Source organism: Mya arenaria, chromosome 2 (assembly GCF_026914265.1).
Source record: "Mya arenaria isolate MELC-2E11 chromosome 2, ASM2691426v1".
NCBI classification, from domain to species: domain Eukaryota; kingdom Metazoa; phylum Mollusca; class Bivalvia; order Myida; family Myidae; genus Mya; species Mya arenaria.
In genome coordinates, this window is record NC_069123.1 from 62,773,109 (window position 1) to 62,794,518 (window position 21,410).

The 21,410-nt window shown below is 37.4% G+C and overlaps 1 protein-coding gene across 1 annotated transcript in view; it reads left to right on the forward strand.

Moving 5' to 3' along the window:
• The first annotated feature begins 1,380 nt into the window (after positions 1-1,380).
• The window catches only part of LOC128208637 (FMRFamide receptor-like), a 139,115-nt gene continuing 119,085 nt past the window's right edge, over positions 1,381-21,410 (forward strand). The window contains exon 1 of the mRNA XM_052912207.1: positions 1,381-1,641. The gene's annotated coding sequence lies outside the window, so the exon portion shown is untranslated. The remainder of the gene's footprint in view (positions 1,642-21,410) is intronic.

Sequence of the window (21,410 nt, forward strand, 5' to 3'; positions counted from 1 at the left end):
ACTCCTATGTTACCTTTCTATCCCCTTTAATCTTGTTTTTGCCCATTAAGCACTATGATTTTTATACACGGATAAGATTTATCCTTTATGAATAAACATTGAGAATAGTTTGTTTTTGATACTTTAATTTCGCCAAATATTAATATTTTATTTTCTATCAGACTGCCGCGTCCATTTCAAATACTGCACGTGATCCATTCTTTCATTATTACGAAATGAACAGCTGATGACATCCCGGCATCGACTTAATTAGATCAATGCTGGCTTCCATGATAGTGTTGAGCGCGAAATGCCTCTTTTCAAGCCAGAGTGTATGCACGAGCTTCTAAATCAATATCTATATAAATAAAGCCAATTTATAACTAAATCGAAATTTGGCGGTTGCATTCTTTCTTGTCAGAGCACTTCTAAATGATCAAGTGTGAATCTATCTGGCGATCCCTTTAGCGGAGTCTTGAGTCGCAACACTAAGTAATCTCAAGAGAAAAATAATTAAACTATAATGAAGTGAATATAACTATAAAGAAGAAATGTTTACATCGAATCAGTTACACACGTTATTTGCCCCGTAGTCGATACACACGCAGAATGTTGTCCACCCAGAGTAACAAGATATATTGAATATTAAGTGCATATGGGAAATTAGGGGAGTATGCGCCCTTTTAATCATTGAAAAAAAAACACGCTTAAATTTGGAGTAATTACGGTGACTAGTTAATTAATCGTGCGAAATTAATTAATCTTATTTTCAATGTGTTTTACAATAGTGTGATAGTACACATGTTTTTGCCTAGACTGAAGGAACCAACCGCGTTTCTTGAAATTAATGAAATACATAAATTTGTCATTTTAAGCCTCAATCGTGTTCTTGTTAAATAACTATATGAAGATAATAATCATCGATATTAAGTAACTGTGAGCTCATAAGACCAATTTTCGTAACCATTTAGCCTTTTAACTTATTAATATTCACTATATTTAAATATAGTTATATCTCTTTGCCGAGTTAAGCTACTTAGCATGCTTGAACTGCTTGATTCTCCGGCAAGGCTCATGCGGGGGATACCAATTTTCTAATTGTTCTGTTTTGTTCTAATTGTTGATATATAGCTAATGACAGTCCATGATCATCTACTTCACACATAGACACATATTTTAATCGAGGCAATTTACTTAGGCAATTTAAAGATAACTGCACTTTAATAGCAATGAACACTAAACCGTATTAACCCTATTTCTATGTATCAAAGTCAGGCTTTTGGTTTATTAAGCGAATTTTCTTCACCGGGATGTCATGCTTGAAGGATTCTCCATTTGATGCAAGGGCGCTTAAAATATGAACACACGGTAGCTGAGATTATGTTTCATGGCAACAGATTTAAGTTGATAAAGTTGAACTTTGCGAGACAAATGTGCTGTGGCTTAAGTCACTTAGTAGACATCCTGTGTATTGTGTTTTTAATGTGCGACATTTCGTTTAAGTAAACCTTCAAAATAGTTTCATTTTACTTACTTTTTTCTGCACGTATGTTGTGTGACCTGAACACCGCTGACCACCTTGGACTTACATTTTGAGGGCACCAAAGAACATGTTTTTTTATAATGGAACATACATACTATCACTTAGAAGAATCGTAATTGGTGAGTAATTGAAAAATATCAATTCTGTAGACAAGGCTAACACTGCTTTGCTTGATGAGACTTTTTCTAATTCTCCATCTATTCGTACTTAGCAGTATTTACATTTTGATGTGCTCACCTAATAGATGCATTGTTAAGTCAATTAGTTTTTAATTCTCAGTTTCAGTTTATTTACTTTCATCACATAAAAATGTCATATGTATATATGGATAAGAACGAAACTATATATATATTAACCAGGCTGTATGGTTTATAAAAAAAATAAGTACAGATAACAAATAAGAGCTGCGTTAATATTTGATACACTCATATAGAAACTTATTTTTTGTGCAATTATTTTTTAACAAACGAAACGAATCTTAACACTGTTGACTAAGGACTGTCAGGTGGGTTTACAATGTTTAAGAAGTGACATTGTTTTGGCTCTGTATAGTGAATTTGAAATTGAGATAAGATTTATGGCTTGCTTCACCCACTAGGTTGATATAGGGCTCAGTGTGCCCTAATTACGCTTCAGTAGCTTCAGGGTCGGCTCGGGTTATAATGATGACAAGGTTGTGGATTGAGGCTTGTGATTTAAATGAATTGGAGTAAACAAAAACTCGAGATAAAGGAATGAGATGCGTCTAGTGCATGTTAATGTTAATGATGCCCGAAATATATTAAAACCACAATTTGAATGATGTTGTGTACATACACTATGCATTGTCATATACTGAGCCTGGCTATAGATAGTACATTATACATTGTCATATACTGAGCCTGGCTATAGATAGTACATTATACATTGTCATATACTGAGCCTGGCTATAGATAGTACATTATACATTGTCATATACTGAGCCTGGCTATAGATAGTACATTATACATTGTCATATACTGAGCCTGGCTATAGATAGTACATTATACATTGTCATATACTGAGCCTGGCTATAGATAGTACATTATACATTGTCATATACTGAGCCTGGCTATAGATAGTACATTATACATTGTCATATACTGAGCCTGGCTATAGATAGTACATTATACATTGTCATATACTGAGCCTGGCTATAGATAGTACATTATACATTGTCATATACTGAGCCTGGCTATAGATAGTGCTGGCGTAGCTAAACTCATTATTGTTTGAACACGTTAACAAACGACATGAATGTAAATCCATATGTTTGATTTGTATAATGTGTTGCAAAATTTAATGTTGCATTGTAAATACTTAAACTGTATAGATCAACAAATATGGCGCAGTGGAATTCATCATATAAATACAATATTATTTACCGTTGTTTTTATCTTCCTGGAAAAAAACGACCATTTTGTTACTCTGGGAACTAAACTCATTAGGGTAAAACTCAGTCAGGATTAATTAATAATTCAACTCAGTCACATAAAAAAGCCATGTCTCGGATGGTTAATATTTCATTAGCTTTTATACCATTGTAGGTAATATGATAAGGTTATTTTTTATTTGAATACGTGAAAAAGGAATGCGCAAATGCTCATTGAAATCTAATGGATAAAGAATAGTGATACACTTCTGGTAGTGCAAATTGCTTAAGCTGAAAGAAAATTGCAAAATAATACGAAAAAAAGGAAACACATATCCAACGGAAACGGAACATCCAGTTATATGTTTAGAGTAAACTGTATGAACACATAGCAAAAAATATCTAAAATAGATCATTTTTATCTTTTAAAGCCATAAATTGAGCCCCCCCCCCCCCTTCCCGCCTTTTCTTATCTTGTTGTGTGGGTGATATATAGCAGATTTTGCATTTGATTTGGAAGGAACATACAGCTGATGTAATAAATAAATCCGGTTACTAGGTGGAATGTAAACATGTTTATATTAAACGAACTTGACACCAGATGATACACTGCAAGAAAATTAGAATATTGTCAAAAAACCTACATAAACTTGATATCGTTGTTTACATTGAATCTAAGTACTGATGTACCACATCACTTTATACGACACATGTATCTTTAAAGCTGCACTCTCACAGATATACCATTTTTACATTTTTTTTGTCTTGGAAAGAGCAAATGTTTGCGTAAATATCTGCAAAACAATGAAATAAGATTGCTGACAAAAAATCAGATCGTAGATTTTCATATTTCCGGTTTAAGAAAAAATGCATATAACATCATTTGTGAACTTAAGTTTAAACATCTGCGATCTAATATTATGTCAGCAGTCTCATATAACTGGTTTCCATGTTTTTTTGGCAAAAATGGCTCGTTCGCAGACAAAAAATAAAAAAAATTGTCGAAACGTTCAATCTGTGAGAGTGCAGCTTTAACATGTTAATTTAAAATAGCGGCGTTATATGTATCTGTACTTATACCGTGAATATACACCCTTAAAACAGGGAAAACAGTATGCGCTATTTTTAAACGGGTAAACTCAGATGGGACAGAGAAAAATTATTACTTTTTATCATGTAAATTGTATTGCATTGACAATTCTAGTATTGTTTTTAGGAAATACTGTATTTGTATTCTTGGGAACCTATGGTGTCGAGTCCCTTTAAATAAGAGTGATGACCTCAATTTAGTGAATGAGTTACAGCTTGGCACCTGGTCAGCGAATCATTGACGAATATGAGTGTTGAACGTCAAGGGGATAATGGTATTTAATATAAATACTTTCAAAAGCGATCTCATTTGGGCAGAATAAACGTACAGTGAAACTCAAGTCAATTAGAAGCGTTTTTAGTTTTTTTTTAAAGACACGCTCAGGGCTCTTCAATGACATGTCAAATTTGTTTAGCTCTATAAAATAACAAATCACTGGAGTTTTAACTGATGATGCTCTATCCAAACCATTACAGGGAATGAAAATAATCAGTAAAATACAATTATTCTAATTGCTGTTCATATGGCTTTATCCTTTGGGATATAGGCCTCACCAGGCTTCGGTTCAAATAGAGAAACACGTTTGCCAGGTACCACTTTAACGGCAGTCAATGAAAATTAGATATCGACCAATCTGGAATTCTGATGTAGCCATTCTGGTACAGATATACGCAATGTTTTTTCGGCTGTTCCAAAAGCAGTCACTTCTATTGATGTCAAACTTTGCAGTTCGTTGACTGTTCGTTGTTCCTTCGACACTCTTGATAGGAGTAAATTCAAAACTACTATATATTGCTCTCCACAATGACTTGTATATGACTAGTTTCATATATTATTTCTAATGGGCATAAATGTTGTAACATTTACTGGCGAATAAATGATATAATATGATAGAGATTAATTTGCAGTATAAAATGTCTCTGCAACTGTTTATTATTAATCAGAGAATGCAGACTCATATTTAATGTTTATCTTTTACTGTTCACGCTGTCATATTTCCCCGAAAAGAAGAAATACTTTAATTTCGGAGTGAATAATAATCGGGCAATTGTCACTTCGTCGACTCATCATACAGCATAAACAGTTGCAATGTTTTGACAGGATTTAGAACAAAAAAAAAACGATATTTAACTTTCTATGAAAGCTACGGAAGCCGCGACTAGTCATGATTTACAGTAGGTGATGTACATGTTATCTTATAAGGACAGTCCTATATGACCAACTCTTAAAGAGGGAAGAAATACACAGTTGGAGATTGAGTGACACTTTATAATGTCGCGTAAAATTAAAATTAATTAACACTTAATGTGTCAACATGTACATGTCGATTAATGATTTATGTGCATTCATTTAAATGGGTTTTGTTTATAAAAAATAAGATTGAAGCATGCGCACTTGCTTTTCCTCATTGCGGGATTCTATTTAAGTCATAAGTGCTTTAACAAGAGCTGTCACAGAGACAGCGCGCTCGACTATTCCGCCGCTTTTCAGTGTATGGATTAAAAAGTTTTTGCGAAACATGTATGGATCACTGTCAGATTAGATTTCAATGCAATACATGATGTGCTGAGATATTTACATAAATTGAATTGGAAAATATTTGAGATGGTACGTAAATTCTAAGTAGAAAAAGGGACATACTTTTGTCAAAATGCTTGATACAGTTACCTCCTCCTGTGTACAGGTTGGGGGCATGATGGTGAACACGTGTGCAAAGTTTCAAAGCCATATGTCAATGGACTTTGAAAATATTTGAGATGGTACGCAAACTTTAACGTAAATTCTAAGTAGAAAAAGGGGCATAATTTTGTAAAAATGCTTGATAGAGTTACCTCCTCCTGTGCACAGGTTGGGGTCATGATGGTGAACCAGCGTGCAAAGTTTCAAAGCCATATATCAATGGACTTTGAAAATATTTGAGGTGGTACGCAAACTTTAACGTAAATTCTAAGTAGAAAAAGGGGCATATTTTTGTCAAAATGCTTGATAGAGTTACCTCCTCCTGTGTACAGGTTGGGGGCATGATAGTGAGCAAGTGTGCAAAGTTTCAAAGCCAAATGTCAATGGACCTTGAAATTATTTGAGGTGGTACGCAAACTTTAACGTAAATTTTAAGTAGGTACATGTTGGGGGCATGATGGTGAACAAGTGTGCAAAGTTTCAAAGCCATATGTCAATGGACTGTGAAAATATTTGAGGTGGTACACAAACTTTAACGTAAGTTGTTACGCCGACGCCGACGCTCGGGTGACTAGGATAGCTCTCCTTATTGTTCGAATAGTTGAGCTAAAATGACAATAGTCATAACTTTTAACAATTGAAAAACTGCTGGTATATAGACTAATATTTTAAAAGGTTTGTTGGTTTAATGATAACTCTCAAACAAGTATGACTTTATAATCTTATCATTGAAAAGAAAGGTAGATCTTGTAAAACAGTATTGAAGGAGGAATTGCAATAAGACTACTTCAGACTTTTTTTCGAATGAATCAAAATGCAATCAAACCAACTGCTTTCATTAAAAGAGAAAAAGCAACGCCAATATATAGGTGTTGTTTAAGTTGAAAAGACATTGTGTAACAGTCTTGTATAATGGGCATTGTCATATAATTTATTAGTTAATATGTTACCGCACAAGTACATATTATTTGTATTTGTCACCATTGTGCACTTTATGCCTCATGGGTATACGACCTTCTGGTTTATTATAAATAAAACTTGAAACTTGAAACTTATAACAACCACGGATATATGATCTGAGCAGCATTCATTTACACCATCACAGTTGTAAACTGATTCCTACTTTATAATATGTTGCCTCTAATCGGCTCAGTGCTAAAGTCGATAATGTAAACTAATTGACCAAAGTTAAATTCATTCTTGAAAGCACAATGTACATTCAAAGAATAGAATCAGTAACTTCGTTTCGATTGACAGTTATGATTAGCCTAACACTGGTGTGAACGTTATGTTATCTTCAATAATCATCAAACGATACTAATGATTCTGAAGGAAAAGAAAATAAACACCCACACTGTATCGCAGTGTTCAAACCTTTAATAACGTTCCACATACTGACAAGGTTGACATCAGATTTCATATTCAAAGGTTGAAAAAAAATGTCATTTTAACGTCATCTATTTTAATAAACATTTGATTTGGATGAAGAAAACATCGTAAAACATTACATTTCGAGACATTATGCATTTAAGGATCAATCTTGAATTATGAAAATAAAACTCAAAGAAAATAAAATTTGTCATCTAAACATTGTATTTAATTGTGGTTTAGCATTTTTATTGCCATAATGAATAAAAGCAGTCGTTTCGCAAGTCTAGTAGAGCGAGATATTGGTTCTGAAATATTGTCAGAATGAGGACAAGACCAGCAACAATATTTCACCAGCCTCGTTCCCCTGCCAATACTGTCGTACATTGAGACATAAACCACAGCCGCCTAACCCTAGATGTCACGGCTAATATAGGCTCTCTCAAATGTTTGGAGAAGTCAGACAGAGTTGTAAGCAGTAACTATGTTACTCCTATCTATATTCGTACCCAAAACATTAGATTTATGCTCAAACTGAAACATCGACGGTAAAGATTTAAGTGCAACATGTGATCATTTTTTTTCGCTAGAATAACAGCAATTACTGAACAGCCGCATGTAATTCAAGTTAAGGATATATGAAAGTACAGATAACATAATGAAACACATACTTATAATGTTAAAATGTTATATCAAAGAGAAGATGCAGCAGTTACATAAACTATGTGATGCATGTAGACGATCACCACAATTATCTTGTCCAATGGCTGGACGTTAGCAGCCATGGAAGGCCGATAATGGAGAATGTAAAATGAAGACATTACTTCATTGACAATGTCGCAGTGTCAGTATAAGCCAGACATTGAAATAAAACAGCCCACACTAACACCTTTGACTTAAATGATGGCCAGGGCTGTCAGAGAACAGGTTTATATATTGCCCGGCGATGCTTAACATTTGCCGGGCACTTCATGTTTTTGGAGCATGGATGAACATATTGCTCTGTGATATTTCAATATATATTTATTACACGATGTACAGGTCGGCATTGTATTCATTTAGGAAGTATTTTGACCTATGTTTTGTGTAAATATTGCTATTGTACTTTAGTTGAATGACTCTTGTTTGATCGAGGGTATGTATAATCGTTTTTTTTTAAATATGGACAGATTAAAATGAAGACAAATGATTTCCTAACATCGGTTTAAACATTGAAGCGAGGTAATGTCTGTAACCAGTTTCATCTTAATGATCGTCAATTTGTTATTTGACAAGAATATCTTACTTTTTTTCTTTGATTTAGTTTTAAATGTTCAACTGTTTCATAGTTATAAAAACATATCGTATAATAATGACATACCATTTTGAAAAGGGGTCGAACCAACAAAAATACGTACACAGGCGTACGGGCTCAGTGAACATATACGTGAATAAAAACATATGTGTGCGGGTCAGTTTATTAAAACTTCTTGTTTATGTAATAAGTAAGGTGTTCACTGTTATGAGTCACCCAAACTTCATACATGTATGCTGAAATCTTGTATGCCTCTAACATAGCAATAACATATTGACGTCGTAGTTTCCTGTTCTGTCCAATTCAAATACCACTCCTGCAAATGACTTACACAAACATGGATAGAGAAGGCCGAAAAATTATCATTAAATCATTATTCATCAATTCTTAACCACTGTAATAGGGGTTTTATTTAAATAAGTTAGATAAAATAAAACGAGCAAAACATTTAACAAGCAAAGTCCGCACATCGGACGTTATGACTGACATTTTACACTTCCGTTTTCGACCACTTTAATATATTGTATTGAACGATTTTTCGTTACATTAACGTCTACTGCAGTTCACCCTATACCCATATGGCCCTAAGGTATTGTAAAATTGAAATGAAATGTTCGACTAATATTTCTAAAGTTTCATCATAAAATACATTTTTACAACTAGAATGGTCCGGGGATTTTTATTATCCCCAACAGCTCTGAAAAGGAACCATCATTGACGAAAAGTAATTTAGGCTTTATGAACATTTATGGCAAACATTGTGCAGTTCGAAGTTGATGCAAACAATACACTCCAGTTGTCTTGCTGAATAACTATATTTCAAGTTGTACTGTAAATGCGTCCTACTTATAAAGGTATATAAAATGGAATTTGCATTTCACAGCCAAACAGCATATCCATGCAAAGCTTGAAAACCCAGCTGTCTTAAAACGTAGCAACGGAAAGTTAAGCTTATAAATTAAAGAAATAACTTTATATTTCATCCAAACTACCTTAACACTATTTGAAATAACTTTTAAGCTTTATTCACAAGCTTGATATAGGAATTAAAAGTAAAGGACTATAATTTCATAAAGTTCTGTCTTATTCTAACCCAGGTCATTAAACGGAATAGGAGCATGTTTGAGAACTTCCATGATAGCTGTTTCTCGCAAATACATTATGTAAGAAATTGTTTGTAATACAATATTCGCTTAAACAGGTACAGTCGCGAAAATGCCATTTTTATCATTTGCGGTATTGGTCATTCCACAGAGCAATAACTTGAACGTTTGAATGCGCATTTTAAAATATATACTCGGGTGAGGACCTTGCGACAATGAACTTGATCAGCTTTGTAATTGCAAACAGTAAACTGTTTGAGACACTGCAGATAATGTCCTCTGTGTTGTAGAAAAATTTAAAAAAAAAATGATGCATACATTGTACAATTTGTACTGTAGACAGAACGCGACCTTTAACGATGTGCTCAGCGCTAAAGTCAGAGAGAGCAACCTGAGTAAGTCTAGGTATATTTGTCAACGCTCTGTCAGTCCGTTTTATCGATCTAATTAGACTTATTATTTTTTTATTCATTTAATGTTTCTATCGGAGGGTAGTTTGCAAACAAAACACTTAATATAAGAAGCATTATATTTTAATTACATATTAACTGCTATATTCACTGAATAGTTTGGATTTTATCATTCAAGAAGTAAACCAAAACCAGATAGTGTTTATGTGGTACTGTGATGTTGGCCACACATTTCTTTCAACGAATATGTTGCTGCCATAAAGCCCAAGAGCAAAGACAATATGACTTTAACAGTAAATAGTATCTTTTCAAAACGTAAATGGATTTCAGTACAGTTTTAATCTGTTAGACTTGATTTTTTTCGGGGAGCACAGTACGCTGTGATGCATCTGGACCCAGTGCCTTTATGAACTAAGGATATTGTATAATTCGAGGGTGCTCATTACGGTGGCACATTCTATTAGCAACTGTCGTTATTATCTTGTGACAAGTACCAATCAGACTATCAAAGGCAGAAATGAATGGAATTGAAAATGTATTTTGCCCAATCCTATATTGCATTCCTTCACATGTGTTTATTATTACAGAAGGGGGTAACGCACAATCACCAAGCTGTCCTACTCCATATAACTGAAATACGTAAATAAAGCCTTGCATGGCTGTGTTGTTGTAAGGAATTAGAAAATTACACGTATTGGTCAAACTAGGCACACACTTTTGTCAGGTACTACTTAAATATAATTTACCATAAATGAGATATCGACCTACCAAGGCGTAATCATATGATTCTTGTAGACCTTTATGTTTTCTTTAAAAGCGTGGTGATCGTCATGTTATCTGATGAAACTGTTACATATATTAGTATTTTCTTCACTCAGACCGCTTAACAAACCATGTAATCAAATCAGAACACTAATAAAAGGCAAACAATAAATAAAATAAAAATTCATGTTTGAATCCGAACAAACAAAGAAAGTTTTACCAAAATCTGAAGAACACATTAACCTTAAATTGAGCAACAGTCTCACACCAAATCAAAGCACGATAAACATATAAAGCAACAATATAGAACATTTGAACAAGAGTTTAACACAATACGGTTTAGTACTCCAGACTTCTTCTCAGCAGAAGTCTCAAACGCAGAAACGAGAGTATAGCCCATGTCGGAATATCGCCCCAGCCCTAAATAGAGTAACAGCCTCGAGAGTTAAACCAAGGTCGGAAAAACACTCCAGCCTTATATTTAGCAACAGTTTCAAACGCATTTACGAGGGTTTAATCAAGGACGGATGAACGCTCAAGCTATTTATTGAGCAACTGTCTCAGACACTGTAACGATAGTTTAAATTAGAACGGAATAACACTCCAGCCTTACATTGAGCAACTGTCTCAAACACTGTAACGATAGTTTAACCCAGGACGGAATAACACTCCAGTCTAACATTGAGCAACTGTCTCAAACACTGTAACAATAGTTTAACCCAGGATGGAATAACACGCCAGTCTAACATTGAGCAACTGTCTCAAACACTGTAACGATAGTTTAACCCAGGACGGAATAACACGCCAGTCTAACATTGAGCAACTGTCTCAAACACTGTAACAATAGTTTACCCCAGGACGGAATAACGCTCCAGCCTCACAATGAGTAACTGTCTCAAACACTGTAACAACAGTTTACCCCAGGACGGAATCACGCTCAAGCCTTACATTAGGTAACTGTCTCAAACACTGTAACAATAGTTTACCCCAGGACGGAATCACGCTCAAGCCTTACATTAGGTAACTGTCTCAAACACTGTAACAATAGTTTACCCAAGGACGGAATAACACTCCACTGTCTCATACACTGTTACGTTAGTTCACCCCAAGACGGAATACCGCTCCGGTCTCACATTGAGCAACTGTCTCAAACACTGTAACGACAGTTTATCCCAGGACGGAATAACACTCCAGTCTTACATTGAGCAACTGTCTCAAACACTGTAACAATAGTTTACCCCAGGACGGAATAACACTCCAGCCTCACATTGAGCAACTGTCTCAAATATTGTAACGACAGTTTATCCCAGGACGGAATAACACTCCAGTCTTACATTGAGCAACTGTCTCAAACACTGTAACGATAGTTTAACCCAGGACGGAATAAATCTTCAGCCTCACATTGAGCAACTGTCTCAAAAATGTAACGAAAGTTTAAATTAGGAGGGAAAACACTCCAGCCTTACATTGAGCAACTGTTTCAAACACTGTTACGATAGTTTAACCCGGGACGGAATAACGCTCCAGACTCACATTGAGCAACTGTCTCAAACACTGTAACGATAGTTTAACCCAGGACGGAATAACACTCCAGACTCACATTCAGCAACTGTCTCAAACACTGTAACGAAAGTTTAAACCAGGACGGAATAATGCTCCAGCCTCACATTGAGCAACTGTCTCAAATATTGTAACGATAGTTTAACCCAGGACGGAATAACGCTCCGGTCTCACATTCAGCAACTGTCTCAAAAATGTAACGATCGTTTAAATTAGGAGGGAAAACGCTGTAGCCTCACATTGAGCAACTGTCTCAAACATTGTAACGATTGTTCAACCCAGGACGGAATAACGCTCCAGACTCACATTGAGCAACAGTCTCAAACATTGTAACGATTGTTTAACCCAGGACGGAATAACGCTCCGGTCTCACATTCAGCAACTGTCTCAAAAATGTAACGGTCGCTTAAATTAGGAGGGAAATCGCTGTAGCCTCACATTGAGCAACTGTTTCAAACATTGTAACGATTGTTCAACCCAGGACGGAATAACGCTGTGCCTCAAATTGATCAACTGTCTCAATCATTGTAGCGATAGTTTAACTCAGAACGGAATAACGCTGTGCCTCAAATTGATCAACTGTCTCAAACACTGTAACGATAGTTTAACCCAGGACGGAATAACGCTTAAGCCTAACATTGATCAACTGTCTCAAACACTGTAACGATAGTTTAACCCGGGACGGAATAACGCTCCAGCCTTACATTGATCAACTGTCTCAAACACTGTAACGATAGTTTAACCCGGGACGGAATAACGCTCCAGCCTAACATTGATCAACTGCCTCAAACACTGTAACGATAGTTTAACCCGGGACGGAATAACGCTCCAGCCTTACATTGATCAACTGTCTCAAACATTGTAACGATAGTTTAACCCGGGACGGAATAACGCTCCAGCCTTACATTGATCAACTGTCTCAAACACTGTAACGATAGTTTAACCCGGGACGGAATAACGCTCCAGCATTACATTGATCAACTGTCTCAAACATTGTAACGATAGTTTAACCCGGGACGGAATAACGCTCCAGCCTTACATTGATCAACTGTCTCAAACACTGTAACGATAGTTTAACCCGGGACGGAATAACGCTCCAGCCTAACATTGATCAACTGTCTCAAACAGTGTAACGATAGTTTAACCCGGGACGGAATAACGCTCCAGCCTTACATTGATCAACTGTCTCAAACACTGTAACGATAGTTTAACCCGGGACGGAATAACGCTCCAGCCTAACATTGATCAACTGTCTCAAACATTGTAACGATAGTTTAACCCGGGACGGAATAACGCTCCAGACTCACATTGATCAACTGTCTCAAACACTGTAACGATAGTTTAACCCGAGACGGAATAAAGCTCCAGCCTAACATTGATCAACTGTCTCAAACATTGTAACGATAGTTTAACCCGGGACGGAATAACGCTCCAGCCTAACATTGATCAACTGTCTCAAACACTGTAACGATAGTTTAACCCGGGACGGAATAACTATACAGCCTAACATTGATCAACTGTCTCAAACATTGTAACGATAGTTTAACCCGGGACGGAATAACGCTCCAGCCTTACATTGATCAACTGTCTCAAACACTGTAACGATAGTTTAACCCGGGACGGAATAACGCTCCAGCCTTACATTGATCAACTGTCTCAAACATTGTAACGATAGTTTAACCCAGGACGGAATAACGCTCCAGCCTTACATTGATCAACTGTCTCAAACATTGTAAACGCTCCAGCCTTACATTGATCAACTGTCTCAAACACTGTAACGATAGTTTAACCCGGGACGGAATAACGCTGTAGTCTTACATTGATCAACTGTCTCAAACACTGTAACGATAGTTTAACCCAGAACGGAATAACACGCCAGCCTAACATTGGTCAACTGTCACAAACACTGTAACGATAGTTTAACCCAGGACGGGATAACGCTCCAGCCTAACATTGATCAACTGTCTCAAACACTGTTACGATAGTTTAACCCGGGACGGAATAACGCTCCAGCCTAACATTGATCAACTGTCTCAAACACTGTAACGATAGTTTAACCCAGGACGGAATAACGCTCCAGCCTAACATTGATCAACTGTCTCAAACATTGTAACGATAGTTTAACCCAGGACGGAATAACGCTGTAGCCTTACATTGATCAACTGTCTCAAACACTGTAACGATAATTTAACCTTGGACGGAATAACACTCCAGTCTCACATTCAGCAACTGTCTCAAACATTGTAACGATAGTTTAACCCGGGACGGAATAACGCTCCAGACTCACATTGAGCAACTGTCGCAAACACTGTAACGATAGTTTAACCCAGGACGGAATAACGCTCCAGACTCACATTGAGCAACTGTCTCAAACACTGTAACGATAGTTTAACCCAGGACGGAATAACGCTCCAGACTCACGTTCAGCAACTGTCTCAAACACTGTAACGATAGTTTAACCCGGGACGGAATAACGCTGTAGTCTTACATTGATCAACTGTCTCAAACACTGTAACGATAGTTTAACCCAGAACGGAATAACACGCCAGCCTAACATTGATCAACTGTCACAAACACTGTAACGATAGTTTAACCCAGGACGGAATAACGCTCCAGTCTCACATTCAGCAACTGTCTCAAACACTGTTACGATAGTTTAACCCGGGACGGAATAACGCTCCAGCCTAACATTGATCAACTGTCTCAAACACTGTAACGATAGTTTAACCCAGGACGGAATAACGCTCCAGCCTAACATTGATCAACTGTCTGAAACATTGTAACGATAGTTTAACCCAGGACGGAATAACGCTGTAGCCTTACATTGATCAACTGTCTCAAACACTGTAACGATAGTTTAACCCGGGACGGAATAACGCTCCAGCCTAACATTGATCAACTGTCTCAAACACTGTAACGATAGTTTAACCCGGGACGGAATAACACTACAGTCTCACATTCAGCAACTGTCTCAAACACTGTAACGATAGTTTAACCCGGGACGGAATAACGCTCCAGCCTTACATTGATCAACTGTCTCAAACACTGTAACGATAGTTTAACCCGGGACGGAATAACGCTCCAGCCTTACATTGATCAACTGTCTCAAACAATGTAACGATAGTTTAACCCGGGACGGAATAACACTCCAGTCTCACATTCAGCAACTGTCTCAAACACTGTAACGATAGTTTAACCCGGGACGGAATAACGCTCCGGTCTCACATTCAGCAACTGTCTCAAACATTGTAACGATAGTTTAACCCAGGACGGAATAACGCTCCAGCCTTACATTGATCAACTGTCTCAAACACTGTAACGATAGTTTAACCCGGGACGGAATAACGCTCCAGCCTAACATTGATCAACTGTCTCAAACACTGTAACGATAGTTTAACCCAGGACGGAATAACGCTCCAGCCTTACATTGATCAACTGTCTCAAACACTGTAACGATAGTTTAACCCGGGACGGAATAACACTCCAGTCTCACATTCAGCAACTGTCTCAAACACTGTAACGATAGTTCAACCCGGGACGGAATAACGCTCCGGTCTCACATTCAGCAACTGTCTCAAACATTGTAACGATAGTTTAACCCGGGACGGAATAACGCTCCAGCCTTACATTGATCAACTGTCTCAAACACTGTAACGATAGTTTAACCCGGGACGGAATAACGCTCCAGCCTAACATTGATCAACTGTCTCAAACACTGTAACGATAGTTTAACCCGGGAATGAATAACACTCCAGTCTCACATTCAGCAACTGTCTCAAACACTGTAACGATAGTTTAACCCGGGACGGAATAACGCTCCGGTCTCACATTCAGCAACTGTCTCAAACACTGTAACGATAGTTTAACCCAGGACGGAATAACGCTCCGGTCTCACATTCAGCAACTGTCTCAAACATTGTAACGATAGTTTAACCCAGGACGGAATAATGCTCCAGCCTTACATTGATCAACTGTCTCAAACACTGTAACGATAGTTTAACCCGGGACGGAATAACGCTCCAGCCTTACATTGATCAACTGTCTCAAATACTGTAACGATAGTTTAACCCAGGATGGAATAACGCTCCAGCCTAACATTGATCAACTGTCTCAAACACTGTAACGATAGTTTAACCCAGGACGGAATAACGCTCCAGCCTTACATTGATCAACTGTCTCAAACACTGTAACGATAATTTAACCCGGGACGGAATAACACTCCAGTCTCACATTGATCAACTGTCTCAAACATTGTAACGATAGTTTAACCCGGGACGGAATAACGCTCCAGCCTAACATTGATCAACTGTCTCAAACACTGTAACGATAGTTTAACCCAGGACGGAATAACGCTGTAGCCTTACATTGATCAACTGTCTCAAACACTGTAACGATAGTTTAACCCAGGACGGAATAACGCTGTAGCCTTACATTGATCAACTGTCTTAAACACTGTAACGATAGTTTAACCCGGGACGGAATAACGCTCCAGCCTTACATTGATCAACTGTCTCAAACACTGTAACGATAGTTTAACCCGGGACGGAATAACGCTCCAGCCTAACATTGATCAACTGTCTCAAACACTGTAACGATAGTTTAACCCGGGACGGAATAACGCTCCAGCCTTACATTGATCAAATGTCTCAAACACTGTAACGATAGTTTAACCCGGGACGGAATAACGCTCCAGCCTTACATTGATCAACTGTCTCAAACAATGTAACGATAGTTTAACCCGGGACGGAATAACACTCCAGTCTCACATTCAGCAACTGTCTCAAACACTGTAACGATAGTTTAACCCGGGACGGAATAACGCTCCGGTCTCACATTCAGCAACTGTCTCAAACATTGTAACGATAGTTTAACCCAGGACGGAATAACGCTCCAGCCTTACATTGATCAACTGTCTCAAACACTGTAACGATAGTTTAACCCGGGACGGAATAACGCTCCAGCCTAACATTGATCAACTGTCTCAAACACTGTAACGATAGTTTAACCCAGGACGGAATAACGCTCCAGCCTTACATTGATCAACTGTCTCAAACACTGTAACGATAGTTTAACCCGGGACGGAATAACACTCCAGTCTCACATTCAGCAACTGTCTCAAACACTGTAACGATAGTTCAACCCGGGACGGAATAACGCTCCGGTCTCACATTCAGCAACTGTCTCAAACATTGTAACGATAGTTTAACCCGGGACGGAATAACGCTCCAGCCTTACATTGATCAACTGTCTCAAACACTGTAACGATAGTTTAACCCGGGACGGAATAACGCTCCAGCCTAACATTGATCAACTGTCTCAAACACTGTAACGATAGTTTAACCCGGGACGGAATAACACTCCAGTCTCACATTCAGCAACTGTCTCAAACACTGTAACGATAGTTTAACCCGGGACGGAATAACGCTCCGGTCTCACATTCAGCAACTGTCTCAAACACTGTAACGATAGTTTAACCCGGGACGGAATAACGCTCCGGTGTCACATTCAGCAACTGTCTCAAACACTGTAACGATAGTTTAACCCAGGACGGAATAACACTCCAGTCTCACATTCAGCAACTGTCTCAAACATTGTAACGATAGTTTAACCCAGGACGGAATAATGCTCCAGCCTTACATTGATCAACTGTCTCAAACACTGTAACGATAGTTTAACCCAGGACGGAATAACGCTGTAGCCTTACATTGATCAACTGTCTCAAACACTGTAACGATAGTTTAACCCAGACGGAATAACGCTCCAGCCTTACATTGATCAACTGTCTCAAACACTGTAACGATAGTTTAACCCGGGACGGAATAACGCTCCAGCCTAACATTGATCAACTGTCTCAAACACTGTAACGATAGTTTAACCCAGGACGGAATAACGCTCCAGCCTAACATTGATCAACTGTCTCAAACACTGTAACGATAGTTTATCCCAGGACGGAATAACGCTTCATCCCTAAATTGAGTAACTGTCTGAAAAAATGTAACAATAGTTTAAATAAGGACGGAATAACACGCCAGCCTTACATTGAGCAACTGTCTCAAACACTGTTACAATAGTTTAAATTAGGACGGAATAACACGCCAGCCTTACATTGAGCAACTGTCTCAAACACTGTAACGATAGTTTAAATTAGGACGGAATAACACGCCAGCCTTACATTGAGCAACTGTCTCAAACACTGTAACGATAGTTTAAATTAGGACGGAATAAAACGCCAGCCTTACATTGAGCAATTGACCAATATACTGTGGCGATAGTTTAAACCATTACGGAATAACGCTCCAGCCCTAAATTGAGCAACAGTCTCTAATACTGTAATGCTAATTTAACCCAGGATGGAATAACTAACGTTCCAGGCACAGTAACGTGAGTTTATCATAGAACTGAAAAACGCTCTTAGACTATATTTTATATTAAGCAACAATTACATACACACCACGAAGTGTTTTAATTGCTTGTTTTTGGATACATTTCCATTGTGTTATTATGACCGAACAATGTGTGACCACATGAACTGCATTTACCAACTATTGAGCAATATATAACGTTACGGCTGCAAAAAAACGATCGTCTTTTTAAACCTTCATTGTTCCGCAAAAGTTACCTGAAGGTAACTAGCATCCGTATGGTTAAATATACTAGTTTAAAGATCATTTAGATGCCAAAATACTTGATACAATCACTGAAACTACAGGTACAATCCAGGGACAAATCCAACAGCTAAACGGATAACGCGGCTAATAGGATCAGGGTTTCGAGGTTCGAAGATAAGAGGCACGGAGTTTAGAGGTACGGAGTTAAGAGGCACGGGCTTTTAAGGCCTACCATACGTTTAAAGAGAGCCATAAAACGCCACACAAATCCACAATTCTACACATACAGATACATTATATATTATGATATCTATACTTTATCTGATCAATACATGCTGCCACTTTAGGACGGTCGGCTAAACCGACTCTACGCGGTCATAAGTCGTATTCATTGCTGATAAAGGATCGAAGGATTGACGCAGTAATGGATGCCATTTCTAAAGCCGTTGCTAAATCTTTGTTCTTTTTTGGAAGACATCTCAATATGGAAATACATAAAAAATGAAAGTTTGTTTTGTTACGCATATGGCATTTGATAACACTTGTCAAATATAGCGCATTTTGAAAAAGTTACATACCATGATTGCGTGAAGCACTTAGCTTATCAGCCACACCAGCTGATAGAGGAAATGCTATGATATTGTTACATGCAAATGCATGTTTGAAGAAATTGCTTTAGACACCGTAGATACAATTTCAAACACAAGTTAGGCACAGAGTCGTTATATATAGTGTCGAATATCTTATTCTGCGAATATGATTATCATTTGTCACACTATTTACATGTCAATGGTAAAACACACAAATGCAGCAATGTGCAGTGTTTGTCTGATTCTCCAGATTAGCTATAAATACACTCAGACATTCATGGCAGTTTTGGCACTCTCTAATGTGTTGCTCGATTTGGATAGCCTACGAAGTATGATAAATGACCCGACTACGTCGTTCTATTTCCTGTGTGCAGCCATTTAATTAATTAACATTGACAACTATTCGTTTATCCGTTTAGGGTGTCGCTTAAATATCGTAAGCCTTAAACAATTCGAAATAATGTAATGGTGTGTCGTCCGAGATATTGCGTATGACACGCTGCTTCAACTAACATTCAATTACCATATTCCTGGCGCCAGAAATGCGGCTTCTCTTACCTTTTGCTTTACTAAAGTGGTGAATCTAATTTTAGAATTTCCTCTGGAAGAAAAAAATGTAGTTTTATGTTTTAAACTTGGATGGTATTGGTCGGGTAAGTGGTCTTAAATTAGGTAGTTGTAACTTGATGTTTCGGCTGCAAATGATACTTGCATTTGTTGGAAGGTTATTGAAGTCATCTGATGTTAGGACGTATACGTCTTTAAAAGGGTCTAAGTTATTTTGTAGGCTACAGGACTTGTTTTGTTCATATAGTTTCAATAGTCGAGTCGAAACTCGCTTTGTCGAACTCTGTTATATCGACGTTCTTTTTATGTCGAAACCTTTTCGAATATGATGGGTGTAGTTATACACTTTTTGTGTTTTGATTATATCAAATTATCGTTATTTCGAAGTATTTTACGAGGCCTCAACGACATCGACATAGCGAGTTTTCGTGCAGAGAAGAGGATTTGCAAGTCGGTTAAAGCCCCTAGTCATTTAACTGACCTCTTGTATGAATGCTGTACATACCGGATCCTAATACTGGATATTTTCAGGGCTTTTTTATTGTTGTGAAAATGATGACATTGTGAAATAAAGTCATTCCATCAAAATGCAAAAAACTAATTTAAGATATGACTCCTTTAAATATGTTTAAACAATAATTGAATCGAAGGAAGGATGGTAAGATAGACAACTTGTTTGGTACTGTTTTGTTTGGCATTGTCATAACAGTAGCCTGCAAATGATATTCCTGAAAATTGAAGTCTGAATGTATTATTATAACGCCCCCTTTAAAGTCGTGGTATATTGCTTTGCACATTAAGGTGGATCCGTCGGTCGATAGACCAAACCTTGTCCGATTCAGAACATAACACTTGGGCTAATGGTCCTTAACCGAAGAAGTGAATTCGGTCATGACCATCAGATGACCCCTATTGACTATGGGATCAGTATGTCAAAGGTCACGGTCTTGGTGTTTTTTTTTAACATGAAAGGCCTTGTCTGATTGAAAGCTTGGTATGTTTGGGCCCCGAGCCTCATATACGGTAGGAACTAGGGCATCCCTATTCTAGACACTTATTGTCATACATATCAAAGGTCAATGCCTCCACATTGACCATATTCATCGACATCTTTCAAAACAGGTACTTCCTTAAAATGATGTAGTGATTAATAACTAAAATAATTTGCTTGAAAGTAGGAAGAAATTGACTAATGTAGTATAACTATATTTATATTGGTTACCACTTCAATTGACCTTGAAGCAGTTATTTGTATAACTTGCACTGTCCGTTTTTTTACTTAATTGCATCCATTTGATTAGTTCACTGCGGCTAGGAGGAAGTATACATGTTTTACTGGAAAATGTATCTCATTAACCGCTGTAACGTTTTGGAACACTGGCCAATTAATATGACTACTATCCGAAAACTTGACGGGGATGTTTGTCAAAACCTTTAATTAATCAACATATATTTTTATGCTAAAT